Genomic DNA, 18649 nt, shown 5'->3' on the forward strand with positions numbered 1-18649 from the left:
CAAGACATTAGTTGTTACAAAAAAATGTTATTTACCTTAGCTACAAAAGATTAGAATAATTTATTCAATCTGAAAAACTGAACATTAAAAAAGACCAACATTTGATGTTTATTTACTTTTATTATTTTTATAGCTAGAAGTGCAAAAAACTTAATTAAGATTTTAGTTACATCAGTAGTTTATTTTAATATTAACGTCAACTTTAATACAATACTCTAACTACAAACGTACAAACTCTATTTTAATAATAATAAAAATTTATTCTTTTTAGTTTTTATATGAAGTTAACAATCTGAAAACCTGAAATAGAAAAAAAGTATTGACATAGTAATTTAATTCTATATTGTAAAAATATTTTTAAAATATCATTTATGGTTAAACATTTATAAAAACAAATAACTGAAAACATATTTGACCCTTAAAACCAAAGCATATCATATAAATTTATGAAGAACGGATCTAAATTGCACGAGGTTACTAAATTTCACGAGTGCACAAAATTACACAAAGCCAAAATTGAACGAAACCATATTTGCAGGAGTTACATTTTTACACGAGAGTAAAAAATGTATAGAAAAAAGAGAAAAATAAAAGTATTGTTAGTAAAGAAAATAAAAAGACAACTATAAGGAAAAAAAAGTTACCGACTAAGAGTAAGAGTTAGGAGTAACAGTGATACTAAAAAACATTAATTTAAAATTAAAAGAAAAAAGCTACCGACCGAGGATAAGGGTTAGGAGTAACAGTGATAGTAAAAAATATAAATAAAATTGAAAACAAAAATTTTAAATTAAAAAAAAAAAATATATAAAATAACTTACCGACCGAGGGTAAGGGTTATGGGTAACAGTGATAGTAAAAAAAAACTTATTAGAAGATAAAAAATTGAAATTAAAAAAAAAAATAGAAAAAAAATTTAATATAATTTCACCGGTAAAAAGTGTCTTCGTACAAAAGTGACCCTTCGTACAATTTTGTCCCCGCGTGATATTTTGTACGCTCGTGCAAATTTGACTGCTACCCAAATTTGAATTATATCTTAAAGTTATGAAAAATATGACTAATATTGATTATTTAAAGAATTTATTTTAGTACTTTTACAGTTTAAATAAAACTTAATACAATTAAAAATTACTTTAGTTTATGTAAAACTTAAGTTTTACAAGAAAAATGTATTTAAAAACAAATGAAACACTTAATGTAATTTTTGCTGTGATTTTTTATCAATACTTTTAAGCTAAGACGAAGAACATACTACTTTTATAAGTAAACTGTTGAAAAAAAGTCAATTACAACACTTTAACAGCTACAGTGAAGTTTCATTATTACTTTCAAGTGGTGAACACACTAACCCCCTCAATTTCGAATAACTTCTCAGCTACTGTTGATTCGCATGACCGACTCTTGTAAGGATAGAAAACAGAACCAACAGGCCCTAACTTCGGATAACTGTTAAAACGCGAGCCATAAGGGAGCCGTGGCCTGAGTTCCATAACCCAACGACCTGTCCTTAACTTAAGACTGTTCGGATCGTTTTCGTACGCTTGTGACCATATATGTTCTGGTTCCCACACCCAATGCTCTTCCAAAGAACCCCAACGTTTTCTTCGCTGCCATATACGTGATGCATGCCTAAACTGACTGGTAGAAAATTCTCTCTGAGTACTTAAAATTGCTCTGTTTTGAAAAAGCAGTTCAGAACTTCTTAAAAGTGTTGTAAGCCATGGTTTTATAGTAAACAACATATTTAAATATTAATAAGTCTGTGAACCAAAATGTTTAAGTTTATAATACAAGTATATTTTATAAATATAATTTTAAACTAATTTGATTAAAATTTATTTGTTACTCAACGAGGCTGATTGAATAAATAAACAATTGGAGCATCAAAAATGACCGAGAGCCTTAATGAAAACACAAACATCTGTACTTTGTAAATGACTTTAGAGTTGCAAGAATGCTGACTGAACATTGAAAACTTAAATCACGGTAGTTTCTTTCTCTTTAGTGGTTGTATTGCTTTCCTGATTTAAATCCAGCAACTATGATGACTAATAAACATAATTGAGATATACTATATATAGTACTAAAACTGGGCAATTATTAAAAATTGTTTAAACAATAAAGTTAAAATTTTTTAACTAAAACTTGTTTATTTTTACTAAATATTTTAACAAGCCTTAAAGGTAGCTTACACACTTTACTTTTTTCCTTTTATTGAAGTTTTATCACCTGTTTTGAGTTAATCTAATATTTTATTTAACTCAGTATTGTCACTAAACGTTTTCATTTATTATATTGATGATTCATATGTTTTTTTTAAGTGCAGTGTTCTTGATAGATGCTTAGTTGTGAGGCTAGAAAACCAGCTTAAGTGATGAAAAAGTAACCAAAGCTTGCTTAAGGATAAAGCTTAAATATCTGAGTATTTAAAATATGCTACAACTATGTATAACTATTCAATTATTAATATCTCAAAATACTATAAAATTTGAAGAGGTGACATCTTTAAAAATAAGGTTTTTTTTAATGTATACGAAGCCTATGTATGTCTATTTGATTAAAATATGATTAATTATTTTTTAAAATTCATAATTGTTAAAAATTACACAGTTTAGCTAGTTTTATAACTTGTTTAAGTCATACCTCAAAATAATTAAAAAGTTTATGAAGGTCTATTTAAAATGAGTACGACAGTTAAAAAGTATTCAAAGATATGTTTGCTAATAGAAAAAATTAAAGTAACTGAAAATTAACAAATTATGAATTGTTAATTTCAATTGTCGTGCGTTTAACCAAATTAACAAAACATTAATAAAATTCTACATAGAAACTAATGCATATAAATATAGTTTCAAGACCTATCTGTTTTATTTTTAAAAAACACCTAAAAATTACACATTATTTGAAAAAAAAAAACAACACAGTCACTCTCGACATTTATCAACATATAAGAATTATGTTATAACATTTTGTCAAAAAAAAACAGTGAACAATATTACCTGAAAAATGCTTATTTATTAGTTATTGTGACTTTATAATTTCCTAGTAAGCTAGATTAAATATAGCAGCTTTATAAACTGACCTGATGAACAAGTTAAACTAAATAAACTAATATTTATAATCACGATTAAAAAAGTTATACTTAATGTTATTTTTTAATGTGTTGTCCTGGAAAAGACGTTAAAAGGTATTCAAGTGATCTCCGACTAGCTAGATAACCAAAAAGTTTTTCGTGCACCAGGTCCAAGGACCAATATTTTGAGAGATTTTATTTTTGTCGTTCAATAAAAAATATAACAATAATATTAGAAGAAAGCAAATAAAATGCTCAATGAGAAACAATTAAAGTTGAAAAATATCTACAAGTTACAAGTATGTATTAGCTGTTAAAATTACAAGAATAAAACTAAATTTTAAAATGTAGAAGTTAAACAAGTAAATAAACCTATCAAAACGAGTTCGTAAAAAATTTAATGATTGCTGTAAAAACTGAGAAAACTTTTTGAAAATTTGAAGCATAACTGAGTTATCCTGATTAGTTTTTTCAAAGACTTTAGCCAGGGTTGCTAAATGTTTTTAGAAAATTTATTTTCAGGATTTTAAAAGTGCACTAAAATCTATTTTAGTCTAAAGTTAACTTAAGGTAAAAAAACTGTTTTAAATAGTATAAAAATATTGAAAAGATAATGTTAAGCTACTTCAAATAAGTTTTTTGTTACAAAAAATTTTTTGATGATGACAAAAAACTTTCTATATGGTTTTTATGTCAAATCAAAATATTTCGACTTGACACTTAAATTAATTTAAAATTCCAGGTTTTTTCAAAATTTTTAAATTCTAGTGTTTTCCAGGTTCAATAGCTTAAATTGTTATTCTTGGTTTTTCTAGGTATTTCTTGGTTTCTAAAGGTTTTTAGCAACCCTGCTTTAGGTCTTTCAACTACAAATAGTGATTTTTTGATTACATGAGGGTGAACTTTGCTTGACAGCGTTTTTAGGAAATAAAAAAAAATGTCCAAACTTTAGACCCAATTATTTTCCTTGTTTTAATAGCTAATTAAAAACTTTTTTTATTCTTAAAACGGCCCTTCGTTTTTAATTAAAAAAAAATCCACTGGATGTGGCTTTGACTTTTCTGACCCTTTAAAAATTTTGATTTTTTTGTTTTTTTTTTTTTATACAGGCTTTTCTCCAAAAATAACTTTTTTTTTCAAATATTTTTATTCAATGATACTTATTAAAATTATTTTTATGATGTTGTAACTTTTTTATTAATTTGTTTTTTATACAATTAGCCTAAATAAATTTTTCAGAAAAAATCTAATTTTGCACGATTTTTGTTTTTTAGATATACACCTTTTTTTACATAAACAGATTTTTTTTTACATCATTGTATAGTTATATTTTCTGATGTTGTGATATTGTTTTTAAAATATATGACGCATACAAGTTTTAACCAAAACTCTTAGAACTTGAGCAAGAAATTCCTCAAATAGCTATGCTAAGAATTTAGGTAAAACTTTTATAGGTCATATATTTTTAAAGCAATAATAAACTGGGAATAAAAATATTATAACATTATAAAACATAACTATAAAAGTCTGTTGAAAATAAAAAATATTAAAAAAATATTTAAGTTTTGTTTAAAAAGCTGTATATCTAAAAAACGAAAATCGTGCAAAATTGGAATTTTACTGAAAAATTTATTTAGGCTTATAGTATAAAAATAATTGAAAAAAGTTTACAAAATCCTTAAACTAATTTTAATAAGTATTTTTAAATAAAATGAATTGTGGAGAAAAGCTTGCATAACAAATAAAATAGGAAAAAACTCAAAGTTTTTAAAGTGGCCCACTAAAAAATTCAAACCCAAATCCAATGAATTTTTTTTTTAATTAAAGACAAAGTTCTGTTTTCTAGAATAAAAAAAAAATCAATTAGCTATAAAGATAAGGAAAACAACTGGGTCTAAAGTTTGGAAATTTTTATTAAAGTCCTAAAAAATGCTGTCAAGCTAAATTCAACCTCTGAATTGTACTAACTGGAAAACAGGAACTGTGTACAACCACATTTGATGTGAGTAAAAATATGAGCAATATTTTAAAATATTTTTTCAATTTAGCATTTACAATATTGAGTTATATCACTTATAGCAAAATTAGTTGCATTTAAAATTTTATTAATTCCAAACAAAAAAACGTAGTAATATTTACTATTATTTTACAACTAAAGGATTTTAAAATTTTTTCAATATTTGTTTAGTTTATTTTTACAGAACAGTTACACACTTAGAAAATTAAAAGACAACAAAGTTATTCTCAGTATTTTTAAAATATAAGATTTTTCAAAAAAAAAAACAGAAACACCAAGCAATAATACCTAAATAATATTAGTTTGTAAAAGTCTTTAAGCAACTTGGAAATGTTTGATCAGTTAATTAAATTTAAAAAAAAAAATTAAAAATTGACATGTTGGAAAAGTTAAACCATTAGTAAAAATTTTTACATCAAACACTTGAAAAAAAAAACAAAATATTATCAAAATTGAAAATAATAGGATATAGCAAATAAAAAGAACAATAGTTTCGTTTATTATATCTACAAATGCTACAAAAGTTACAGTTGTAAAATTTAAATTAAAATATATCTAAGTTAAAGAATTAGATAAACCTAGTAAAAAAATTTGTAAAATTATCTGATAAATGCTATAAAAACTGAAATAACTACTGTTCAGAAATCAAAAATTATCAAAATTCAAAAGATGATGATAATGAATAAAATGTTTATACTAAACACATATCAAAATTGCCACTCTTTGAAAAAAAAAGATCCGTTAGAGCAAAGTAGCCTTTATTTACATGAGTTTTAAGTAGAAATGTATATTTAAATAGAAACTAAAATAAGATAGTGTTTTTAAAAGATACTAATCAAGATTAAGTGGATAAAAATAATCAAGTAATAAAAAATATCTTTATATAATTATAACCTGAAACAAAAAATCATTTTAATAAATCTGAGATGGAAAAAAATTAAAGCAATAATAAATTTGCCTTAGTCTTTCAAAATTTTTAAACTTGCCTTAAGTTATCCTGAGTAACTAGTTCTGAGTTTATAATTATAAAATTATTATTTCTTAAATGTTTTTTTGTTTTTATGAATAATTATAAGTTAAGTTGAGTAAAACTATTGTGACGAACTTCATTAGGTCTGTAAAACAAAAATGTGGACAATTTCTTTAATTTATTTTTTAACATAGCGGTCAGAACTTTATGCATAATTATTTCTTGCAAAAGTAGTCAAGATAAAAAATTGGGATAGATGTTTAGTAATTCCGAACAAGAAAATGACTAACAAGCTGAAAAATTCAATATGCCTTTTAATTACAAAATTATTAAGGCCACTGGTGGTTGATGTACTTATTTCGCATAAAAACTTAGATTTTGATATAAACTTTTAGAGATGAAAATTACTAAACTATTTCGAGAATACAAGCCTTAAAATAATTTGTTAAATAAGGACGGTAAAAAACATGCTTAAACTAATACAATAATGTGGACTGTTTTCTTCTCAGAAATTCGTTATTTCTTCATTTTATGCTAAAATTTTGTTTTTCGGCTAGAAAATTCAAATTTACAAACGAAAAATTTCTTCCACAGCTTGTTATATAAACCATGTTGAATTTTTATAAAAGTTAAAGCAACAGTTTTAGTCAAAACTCTAAAAAAAATACTTAATTTTTTCAAGAAAGTTTTCATTGATTTATAAACTCTTTACATGTGTTTTTTAAAAACTTATAAAAACATGCTAAAAAAATTTAAAACTTTATTTAAGTAAAGGAAACAATAGGTTTTATAATAAGTAATTAAGTAATAAGTAATTTTAATATAAGTAATTAGATAAAAAATTGATAAAAGGAAAAAAAAAGTTAATAAGAATGTGAATTACATCAAACTAAATGAAAATAAAATAATTTAATTAAATTTGTTGTATATTCACATTCTTATAAACTTTTTTTTTTCCTTTTATCAATTTTTTATCTAGGAAATGGCCAAGGCAAATGATAGTGTAATATACTACATTTTGATTATGGGCCAAATCGTAAAAGATATTAACAAAATTTATAAAATAACTATTTAAGAGTTTTTATAACATGCAAACTAAGGGAAATCAAAAATAAAATTTAAAAAAAATATTTATTTTTGGTTCTAATACCATTTGATTAAAAAAAACGAAAAAAAACCTTTATTTTTAGAGGGACCCCATGAAATAATTCCAACCCCAAATTAAATAATTTTTTTTAAATTAAAGGCAAAGGTGCGTTCTCTAAAATAAAATAAAAAATTTTAGATAGCTTTTAAGATAAGGAAAATAATTGACATTAAAGTTTTATGTTTTTTGAAAAATTAATAAATTTTCCTATAACAATAACTTTATGCTCGTAATTTTAACTTTACAATACAAAATTACCTGATAAGGAATAACAGTTCTTAAAATTATCAGCATGAAAAACACTTAAATATAAAGTGTATCTAAAATTAATAATAAAAATCATCTTTAAAAAATAATTAAGAAAAAACATGTTTTTATATTAACAGCAACACTGATGGTGTCCTACTGTTTTATCTTTTTTTCAACAAGCTAGCATCAACACCTGTCTTTAAAAATTTCTTGTTACTGAAATACAAACATTCTACATTCAAAACAAACTGAATAACAACTCGTACCAGAGCTAATAGATATCTTAACAACAAGCTTCTCCGACTTATCAGTGCTTACATACAAAACACAAATGACCTGCTTGCAAACATCTATAAAACGTTTTGTTGATTGCCAACAACGAACTTATAATTTAGATACTTTTAAAACTTAGTCGTTAAATGGTCGTTGGTAAATGTGACTACGATCAACACAACATTTTATAGGTATTTGCGAGCGCGACATTCATGTTTTCTATGTAAGCACTGATAGGTCGGGGAAGCTTGTTAAAAGGCATTTTTCTCTCTACAAAAGACTCAAATTGAGGGATTAGCAATACTTTAAGAAACTCAAGCAGGCGAAAAAAGTATAAAGGTTTGAATCATTTTATTTCTTTTGCTTATCATTTTTTTTCATCACTGTTTTTATTTTTGTTTAAAGTATTTGTGTTTTTTGAAATATTTATACTTTGAGCACAACGCGCAATGCCAATTATAGCCGATAGCGGTTCTATTTTTTATATATAGGCTTTTATGCAAACATGTACAATCAGTAAATAGTATATGTATTCTACCTATCATAGATATCAAAAATACAAGTTTAATAATTTTAGATGTTTACTTAAGCCCGTTTTATCATTTTAATCAAATCGTGTAGCTCAGTATTCTACTAAAAAAGTTTGGAAAAAAAAAAACAAAGTAAAATGCTTTCTGGCAACTTTGATACGTATCACTGTTGCTAAATTAAATTTTTGCTTTGCCAACTAAACATTAAACAAACGTTTGTTTGTTTAAGATAGAAATTTTCCACTTAAGTGAATAAACTGTAAGATAAGCAACTCATGTCAACAATTGTTTTATACGTGCTTTTTTAGCTTACATTACTTCAATGATATCTCTAACTTTATAAACTTAAAAATTTACTTTATTTTAAATAATGTACAAATATTGTTAACATAAAAAATCATTGTCAAATTCAACAGAATTTCAATCTGTTCATAATTGATAATACATAAAACTGACAAAAAATATATGCGCATACTGAGAATTTATAAATGTATATGTTTTTAAAAGTTTTTTTTAGTTTTAAGATAGTTTTTGATAAATAAAGGCTTCTAATAGATTTATCCAAACTTAGTTATTTACGTTCACAAGGTTGAAATCTGTGACTTTACTAACCATATGTATAAACTTAATAATTGCCTTCACTACTCTTAACAAACTGATTTAAAACAATATACTTTATTTAGTGAGTTTATTAGCTGTTTAAAATGCGAGTTTATTAATAAAATTCAATTAACTTGATAAAAACCACATAAAAAACTTGTTTTATTAATACTTTTTTTGTTCAGTTATTAGTGTTTACTTCTTATATAAATAAAAAAGAAATATCTGAATTTTTTACAGTTTTATAATTTCAAGACTTCAAAAAAATTTTACTATATAAATAAATAAATTAGTAAAATTTTTAACGTAACATTTAATATTAACAATAGTTATGTTCTTTCTATCACTTTATTTGTTAGCTATGAAGTTTAAAACACTACTAATTACTTTTAATTAAATATTTAAAGTCACTATTTCGACATTAATTTAAAAATTTCATCTAAAAAAATAAACAAATATTCTTAACAAACAAGGAAATTAACTGTAAAAGACGAAGTTATAAATCTATAAAATTTTAATTGCAATAAATAGAGGTTACGTGCATACAGTAGTTAGTTATATTCTTCTACAGTATGTTTATATCGAAAATACTCCTCATTTATTTCAGGGTGGCCAATTGTTTTTGAGGAATTTCTTCCAAGTTTTCTAAGTTTCGTCCAGGTTTTTAAAAGTGCACGTTTTTAGGTATATTTTAAGTTTAAAGTTAAGTATAGTGTAAAAACTGTGTTAAGTTAAGTAGTACAACAAGATTGAAAAGATACTGTAAAGCCAATTTATTAAGTTAAAGAAAATTTGATGATGACAAAACATTTTGATCTATATGATAGATTCTTTGTATCAGTCGAATTTTTACTACCTAAAATGTTTAAAATTACAGGTTTTTAAAATAAAATTTCCTTGTTTATCTCCTCATGTAAATTAAATACCTTCACGATTTTCATTCTTTCAAGCCTTCTGAGGTAATCATATTTCGTCTTCACATCGTTAGCAGATAAACCTGAACAATTTACTTATTTATTTATTTTAGCAAATCACTAAAATTTGATTCAGGTTTAATCAAAAACGAATAAAACTTTTTATGTGATTTAGTTTAAATAAATACAATCTATCCAAAAAGCACTATGTAATTTGATTCAAGTTTAATCAAAAACGAAAAAAACTTTTTATGTGATTTAGTTTAAATAAGTACAATCTATTCAAAAAAATTTAACTGTTTAAAAATATTAATAAGCAACAATTTATAACTAACTTGAAAGATTATCATTAAATTAACATTTTGTGCGAATGGGATATATTGTTTATAGTTAGTTTTTTTAAATAGTTTATTTTAGAACTAAAAACTATGAAAATAGACACTCTCTAAGCTATCAGACGTTTTTACAGATAAAACAACCACTATTGTTTTATTTGAAGCGGTTAAAGTTCTTAAATGCGTGTATACCAAAGTTTATTTTTCCTAATACGCAAAAGTTTTACATTCCGCTTCGCGGTGCATCGCTAAGTTATGTTCGCATTATCAACACATCATCAAGTTAAACTGAACGTTTAGAGAAGTTACTGATCAATTTAAAAATGTCAATTCAATAACAATACGTTCTTCGTGTAACGATTATTTCGTCAAGACTGTTAGTCTTTAATTTTTTTACACTTTTTATATGCTTTACATGTTTAATGAGGTTAGCAGTTTTTTGAGACTAAATATAACAGTTAGTTTTATAATAAACTATGTACTTGAAAATAAATATAAGTGTGTTAGACTTTACAACTTAGGAATAAGTTACTTCAAGTAACATCAATATTTGTAACTTAGTACTATAAGCTACTCGTAAGTAAGGCACGTACATTAGCATAAGTGCTTGAAAGCCACATATTTAAGACTTCAGTACTATTCAAAGCCATACACATAACAAGTTTTCATTTATTTCTCTCTGTGGTAATAATTCAATACGAGGCAAAACAGCAGTTTTTAAAGCTTGACTAATATTTAAAAAGAAATTACTAAACGCTTAAAATAGCAAACAACAGTAGCGAAAATTACTTTTTACAAATAATTCATAAAGCACAAACCTGTTATGTTAACAGTTACCCAGCCAAATATTTCACAATACCAACAATCAATATCGCCACCTGACTTCTTTACATCTGGTCTTATTTCATTTTCAACAACCTCTTTTACCCTTTTAACAGTGGTTAGTCCTGATTTAAGTTAAAACTTTAGCACAAAGTACGATGATTAGCTTTCTTTACAGTTTAAAAACCGTAAATGATTTAAATTATACCATTTAAATAGGTGAAGGGCAAACTTTGGCCTTTAAAAGAGAGTTATGTATTCTTAAGTTAATATATAATGGAATTTTTTACTACTAATGCTTTGAAAATTCTTATTAACTTCGTAATAGTACACACTAGTGCTTATTATATAATTATTCTAATACAACTTTGTAACACATATATTATTTAGGACAAGCTCTAAACTTTGACCAAGATTAAGCACAACTCTAAAAATCTTAATAAAAACTTAAAATTTTAAGAATATAATATCCTACATTTTGGAGTAAAAAGATGTATCGTTCTGCATTGACTGATTATAATCTTAACAATTCTTGATGACTTTTCGTACGAAAAAAAAATTTCACTTCTAATTGAAAGAGATATTACAAAAAAAAAAAATTCTAAGCTTAATTCATTTTCTTTAATCGTAACTTGCAAGGATTTTTAAATAATTTTAGAATGTTTACTAATACTTTTTGAATATGTCTAATATTTTAAGAATCACTCTACAAACAAAACTGTATTTTACTGACAAACCGTCAAATACTAGTTAGTTGTGTTTTTATACTGATATAAAATTAGTAATGTTTATAAAACAATATCTAGTCTTATAATTAGAAAATAATAATAATTAAAAACTGATATTAGTACTTATAAATTTTAATGTTCGTTTTCCAGTTTATTTTCATCAATTATAACGCTATTTCAAAACGTAAGGTTAAATAAAACAACGATTTTGTAAAGATTTATACTACCTTTTTTTCTAATAGTTTCAAGTAGTCTTCCGTATCTTTTTCCATAACTACGAACAGTTTGACTAATTTTTGGTTTCAAGATATCCCACTCTACTTCTTCATTTGATCTTATTACAACAACATGATCTGGTCCAAGTTTCACAGACTTAACCTTGTTATCAAAACATATATTTTTATTGTACTGCATATAAATTTTTTAAAAACGAAGTGTTTTAAGACATTAGTTGTTACAAAAAAATGTTATTTACCTTAGCTACAAAAGATTAGAATAATTTATTCAATCTGAAAAACTGAACATTAAAAAAGACCAACATTTGATGTTTATTTACTTTTATTATTTTTATAGCTAGAAGTGCAAAAAACTTAATTAAGATTTTAGTTACATCAGTAGTTTATATTAATATTAACGTCAACTTTAATACAATACTCTAACTACAAACGTACAAACTCTATTTTAATAATAATAAAAATTTATTCTTTTTAGTTTTTATATGAAGTTAACAATCTGAAAACCTGAAATAGAAAAAAAGTATTGACTTAGTAATTTAATTCTATATTGTAAAAATATTTTTAAAATATCATTTATGGTTAAACATTTATAAAAACAAATAACTGAAAACATATTTGACCCTTAAAACCAAAGCATATCATATAAATTTATGAAGAACGGATCTAAATTGCACGAGGTTACTAAATTTCACGAGTGCACAAAATTACACAAAGCCAAAATTGAACGAAACCATATTTGCAGGAGTTACATTTTTACACGAGAGTAAAAAATGTATAGAAAAAAGAGAAAAATAAAAGTAGTGTTAGTAAAGAAAATAAAAAGACAACTATAAGGAAAAAAAAGTTACCGACTAAGAGTAAGAGTTAGGAGTAACAGTGATACTAAAAAACATTAATTTAAAATTAAAAGAAAAAAGCTACCGACCGAGGATAAGGGTTAGGAGTAACAGTGATAGTAAAAAATATAAATAAAATTGAAAACAAAAATTTTAAATTAAAAAAAAATATATATATAAAATAACTTACCGACCGAGGGTAAGGGTTATGGGTAACAGTGATAGTAAAAAAAAACTTATTAGAAGATAAAAAATTGAAATTAAAAAAAAAAATAGAAAAAAAATTTAATATAATTTCACCGGTAAAAAGTGTCTTCGTACAAAAGTGACCCTTCGTACAATTTTGTCCCCGCGTGATATTTTGTACGCTCGTGCAAATTTGATTGCTACCCAAATTTGAATTATATCTTAAAGTTATGAAAAATATGACTAATATTGATTATTTAAAGAATTTATTTTAGTACTTTTACAGTTTAAATAAAACTTAATACAATTAAAAATTACTTTAGTTTATGTAAAACTTAAGTTTTACAAGAAAAATGTATTTAAAAACAAATGAAACACTTAATGTAATTTTTGCTGTGATTTTTTATCAATACTTTTAAGCTAAGACGAAGAACATACTACTTTTATAAGTAAACTGTTGAAAAAAAGTCAATTACAACACTTTAACAGCTACAGTGAAGTTTCATTATTACTTTCAAGTGGTGAACACACTAACCCCCTCAATTTCGAATAACTTCTCAGCTACTGTTGATTCGCATGACCGACTCTTGTAAGGATAGAAAACAGAACCAACAGGCCCTAACTTCGGATAACTGTTAAAACGAAAGCCATAAGGGAGCCGTGGCCTGAGTTCGGTAACCCAACGACCTGTCCTTAACTTAAGACTGTTCGGATCATTTTCGTAAGCTTGTGACCAAATATGTTCTGGCTCCCACACCCAATGTTCTTCCAAAGAACCCCAAGGTTTTCTTCGCTGCCATATACGTGATGCATGCCTAAACTGACTGGTAGAAAATTCTCTCTGAGTACTTAAAATTGCTCTGTTTTGAAAAAGCAGTTCAGAACTTCTTAAAAATGTTGTAAGCCATGGTTTCATAGTAAACAACATATTTAAATGTTAATAAGTCTGTGAACCAAAATGTTTTAGTTTATAATAGAAGTAAATTTCATTAAAATAGTTTCGACCTAATTTGATTAAATTTATTTGTTACTCAACTAGGCTGATTGAATAAATAAATAATTGGAGCATCAAAAATGACCGAGAGCCTTAATGAAAACACAAACATCTGTATTTTATAAATGACTTTAGAGTTGCAAGAATGCTGACTGAACACTTAAATCACGGTAGTTTCTTTTAAGTAAAGCTTTTTTTTTCTCTTTAGTGGTTGTATTGCTTCCTGATTCAAATCCAGCAACTATGATGACAAATAAACTTAATTGAGATATACTATATATAGTACTAAAACTGGGCAATTATTAAAAATTGTTTAAACATTAAAGTTAAAATTTTTTAACTAAAACTTGTTTATTTTTAATAAATATTTAACCAAGCCTTTAAGGTAGCTTACACACATACTGTTTTGCTTTTATTGAAGTTTTATTACCTGTTTTGAGTTAATCTAATATTTATTGAACTCAGTATTGTCACTAAACATTGTCATTTATTATATTGATGATTAATATGTAATTTTTTTTATGTGCAGTGTTCTTGATAGATGCTTAGTTAGTTGTGAGGCAAAAAAATCAGCTAAAGTGATGAAAAAGTAACCAAAGTTTGCTTAAGGATAAAGCTTAAATATCTGAGTATTTAAAATATGCTACAACTATGTATGAATATTCAATTTATAATATCTCAATATGTTATAAAACATTGAAGGGGCGACATCTTTAAAAATAAGTTTTTTTTTAATATATACAAAGCCTATGTATGTCTATTTGATTAAAACATGATTAAATATTTATATAAAATTCATAATTACTATAAATTACACAACTAAGTTATTTTTATAACTTCTATTAGTTATCCCTCAAGAAAATTGAAACGTTTATGAAGGTCTATTTTATATGAGTATGACAATTAAAAAGTATTCAAAGATATGTTTGCTAATAGAAAAAATAAAGTAACTGTAAATGAACAAAATATGAATTGTCAATTTCAATTGTCGTGCATTTAAACAAAATAAACAAAACATTAATAAAATTCTACATAAAACTACATAAAGGAAATTAAAAAACATTCTATTTTACAACTAATTCATATTAATTTAGTTTCAAGACCTATCTGTTTTATTTTTTAAAACCACTTGAACATAACATATTTTAAAAATAAACAACAAAGTCACTCTAGACATTTATCAACATATAAGACTTATGTTATAAGATTTTGTTAAAAAAAACAGAAACAGTGAACAATATTACCTGAAAAATACTAGTTTATTAGTTATTGTGACTTTAAAATGTCGTGGTCAGCTAGATAAAATATAGCAGATATTATAGATTTACCTGTTGAACAATTTAAACTAAAAAACTAATATTTATAATTACGATTAAAAAAAGTTATTCTTAATGTAATTTTTTAATGTATTCTCCTGGACAAGACGTTTAAAGGTATCCAAGTGATCTTCGACTAGATAACCAAAAGGTTTTTCGTGCACCAGGTCCAAGGACCAATATTTTGAGCTATTTTATTTTGTCTACAGTAAAAATTATTACAATAATATTAAAAGATAGTAAATAAAATGCTCAATGAGAAACAATTAAAGTTGAAAAACATCTACAAGTTACAAGTATATATTAGCTACTAAAATTACAAGAATAAAACTAAATTTTTAAATGTAGAAGTTAAACAAGTAGATAAACCTATAAAAACAAGTTTGTAACAAAATTTGATGAATGCTGTAAAAACTGAGATAATTTTTGAAAATTTGAAACTTAACAGAGTTATCCTGATTAGTTTTTTTTTTTAGACTTTAGGCAGGGTTGCCAAATGTTTTTGGAAAATTTCCTTCAGGATTTTAAAAGTGTATTAAAATCTATTTTAGTCTAAAGTTAAGTTTAAGGTAAAAAAAAACTGTTTTAAATAGTATAAAAATATTGAAAAGATACTGTTAAGCTACTTCAAATGTGTTTTTTGTTACAAAAGAATTTTTGATTATGACAAAAAACTTTCTGTATGGTAGATTTTTATGTAAAATCAAAATTTTTCAACTTGACAGTTGAAATTAATTTAAAATTCCAGGTTTTTTCAAAATTTTAAAATTCTATGTTTTTCCAGGTTTAATACCTTAAATTGTTTTTCTAGGTATTTCTTGGTTTATAAAGGATTTTTTAGCAACCCTGCTCTAGGTCTTTCAACTACAGATGGTATTTTTTTGGTTATATGAGAGTGAACTTAGCTTGACAGCGTTTTTAGGAATTTTATAAAAATGTCCAAACTTTAGACCCAATTATTTTCCTTGTTTAAATAGCTAATTAAAAACTTAAGAACAGTCCTTCGTCTTTAATTAAAAAAAATCCATTGGATTTGGCTTTGACTTTTTTGACCCTTTAAAAATTTTGATTTTTTTTCTATTTTTTTATTTATACAAGTATTTCTCCAAAAATAATATTTTTTATCAAATATTTTTATTTAAACATACTTATTAAAATAAGTTAAATGATTTTGTAATTTTTTTATTAATTTTTTTGTTATACCATATCCCTAAATAAGTTTTTCAGAAAAAATACAATTTAGAACGATTTTTGTTTTTTAGATATACAGCTTTTTTTACAAAATTAGAATTTTTTTTTTTTTTTTTTTTATTCTTAACAGCATTGTGTATACTTATGTTTTATGATGTTGTGATATTTTTTTTTCGGTTTAATATTGTTTTTAAAATATATGACCCATACAAGTTTTAACCAAAACTCTTAAGGAGTGTGAAATTAGCTTGAATAAATTTTAAAAAAATGTCCAAACTTGGGATCTAATTATTTTCCTTATCTTAGTAGCCAATTATTTATTTTTTTATTCTAGAGAACAGTCCATGTTTAAAAACTAAAAACATGTCTTTTTGATTGAGGTTTCGTTTTTTGAGTGGGCCCCTTAGAAAAAATTGGATTTTTTTTATTTATTTTTATTTTTTGAGTTTGAGTGAAAAAAATAAAATTAATAATAGTTTTTTTTTTAAACCTCGTTAATAATATGTGTATACACGGCTATAATTTTTTTTTTTAGTAATTGTAACATTTTGTAAAATTTGGCCTTAATCGGGTATTTTTATGAATTTTCTTGTTTTATGAGTTTGAGTTCATAATTCATAACATTCTTAATTAAACCCAATTAAGGGCAAATTTTACAAAATATTGACATTTAGTAAAAATAAAGTTGTAGTCGTTTTTTATACACATATCATTTAGAAGGTTTAAAAAAAAAATATTATTAATTTTTTTTTTCATTCAGAACAAAAAACAAAAAATATATAAAAAAAACCCAATTTTTTCTAAGGGGCCCCACTCAAAAAAAAAATCCCCAATCCAAAAGATATTTTTTTAGTGTATAGAAAAAGGACCGTTCTCTAGAATAAAAAAAAAGATTTTAGTTAGTTACTAAGATAAGGAAAATAATTAGTTCCAAAGTTTAAACATTTAAAAAAAATTTATTCAAGCTAATTTCACACTCGTAAACTCTTAGCACTTAAGCAAGAAATCCCTCAAATAGCTATGCAAAGATTTTAGGTAAAACCATTTTTTGTATGGGTCATATATTTTAAAAACAATAATAAAGTGGGAAAAAATATTACAACATCATAAAACATAACTATATAAGTCTGTTGAAAAAAAAAATTAAAAAAATGTTCAATTTTTATATAAAAAGCTGTATATCTAAAAAACGAAAGTCATGCAAATTTGGAATTTTACTGAAAAATTTATTTAGGCATATGGTATAAAAATAATTGAAAAAAAAGTTTACAATATCCTTAAACTCATTTTTATAAGTATGTTAAAATAAATTTAAATAAACTAAGTTAAAAAAAATATTACTTTTGGAGAAAAGCTTGCATAAATAAAAAAATAAAAATAAAACTCAAAGTTTTTAAAGTGGCCCCACTAAAAAATTCAAACCCAAATCCAATTGTTTTTTTTTTGTATAAAGATAGGGGTAGGGAGTACACCACATTTTTTTGGTCATGTTGTAAAATTTATATTTTTCTTTTTGATTTAGATGTGTTTTAGCATCATTAAGAAGAATTTAATATTAAAAAAAAAATTGCCAAAAAAAAAAATTCCGAACCCAAAAATTGATTTTGACCCCAAAAATCACTTATTTTCATTATTTTTGACTTAAATAGTAATAAAGTCACTTATACATGTCCTATACTTATAGTTTTTTTCTTAAATTAAAGTTTACAGTTATAGGCAAACATTTAAGAACATTTCAACTGTTTTGTTACATTATGATGTCATAATCACACAAAATATGTAAATGTTTTCGATAAAATAGTACTTTTTAAAAATTTAATAAGCATAGCTCTATTTAAAATTTTTTATTCTAAAAGTAACAGTTACTTTAACATTTTAAACAAACTTCTTACTTACCTTTAAAGATTTAAATGATGTGGTACTGGTATGTATATTAGCGTGATGTTTGATGTCATAATTCATTTAGTCATAAGTGTTTAAAAAACTCTTAGATAATTATTCAATTAGTATAACAACAAAATAAATAACCAAACATTAAAAAACTATAATGTATTATAGGCAAGATAATTTTTTATGGCATCATTAAGTTAATGATTAGTGCTAATGATAGTACTTCTACCATCATTTGAACTGGAAACTGAAGGTTCAACATCAACTTCCGAAATGTATGACTTCTCACACATGTCTCGCTTCAGAGCTGCTTGTGCTAATTCTAACTCAGTTTGCTTT

The sequence above is a fragment of the Thalia democratica genome, chromosome 8 (genome assembly GCF_965202585.1).
Source record: "Thalia democratica chromosome 8, ktThaDemo2.hap1.1, whole genome shotgun sequence".
Classification (NCBI taxonomy): domain Eukaryota; kingdom Metazoa; phylum Chordata; class Thaliacea; order Salpida; family Salpidae; genus Thalia; species Thalia democratica.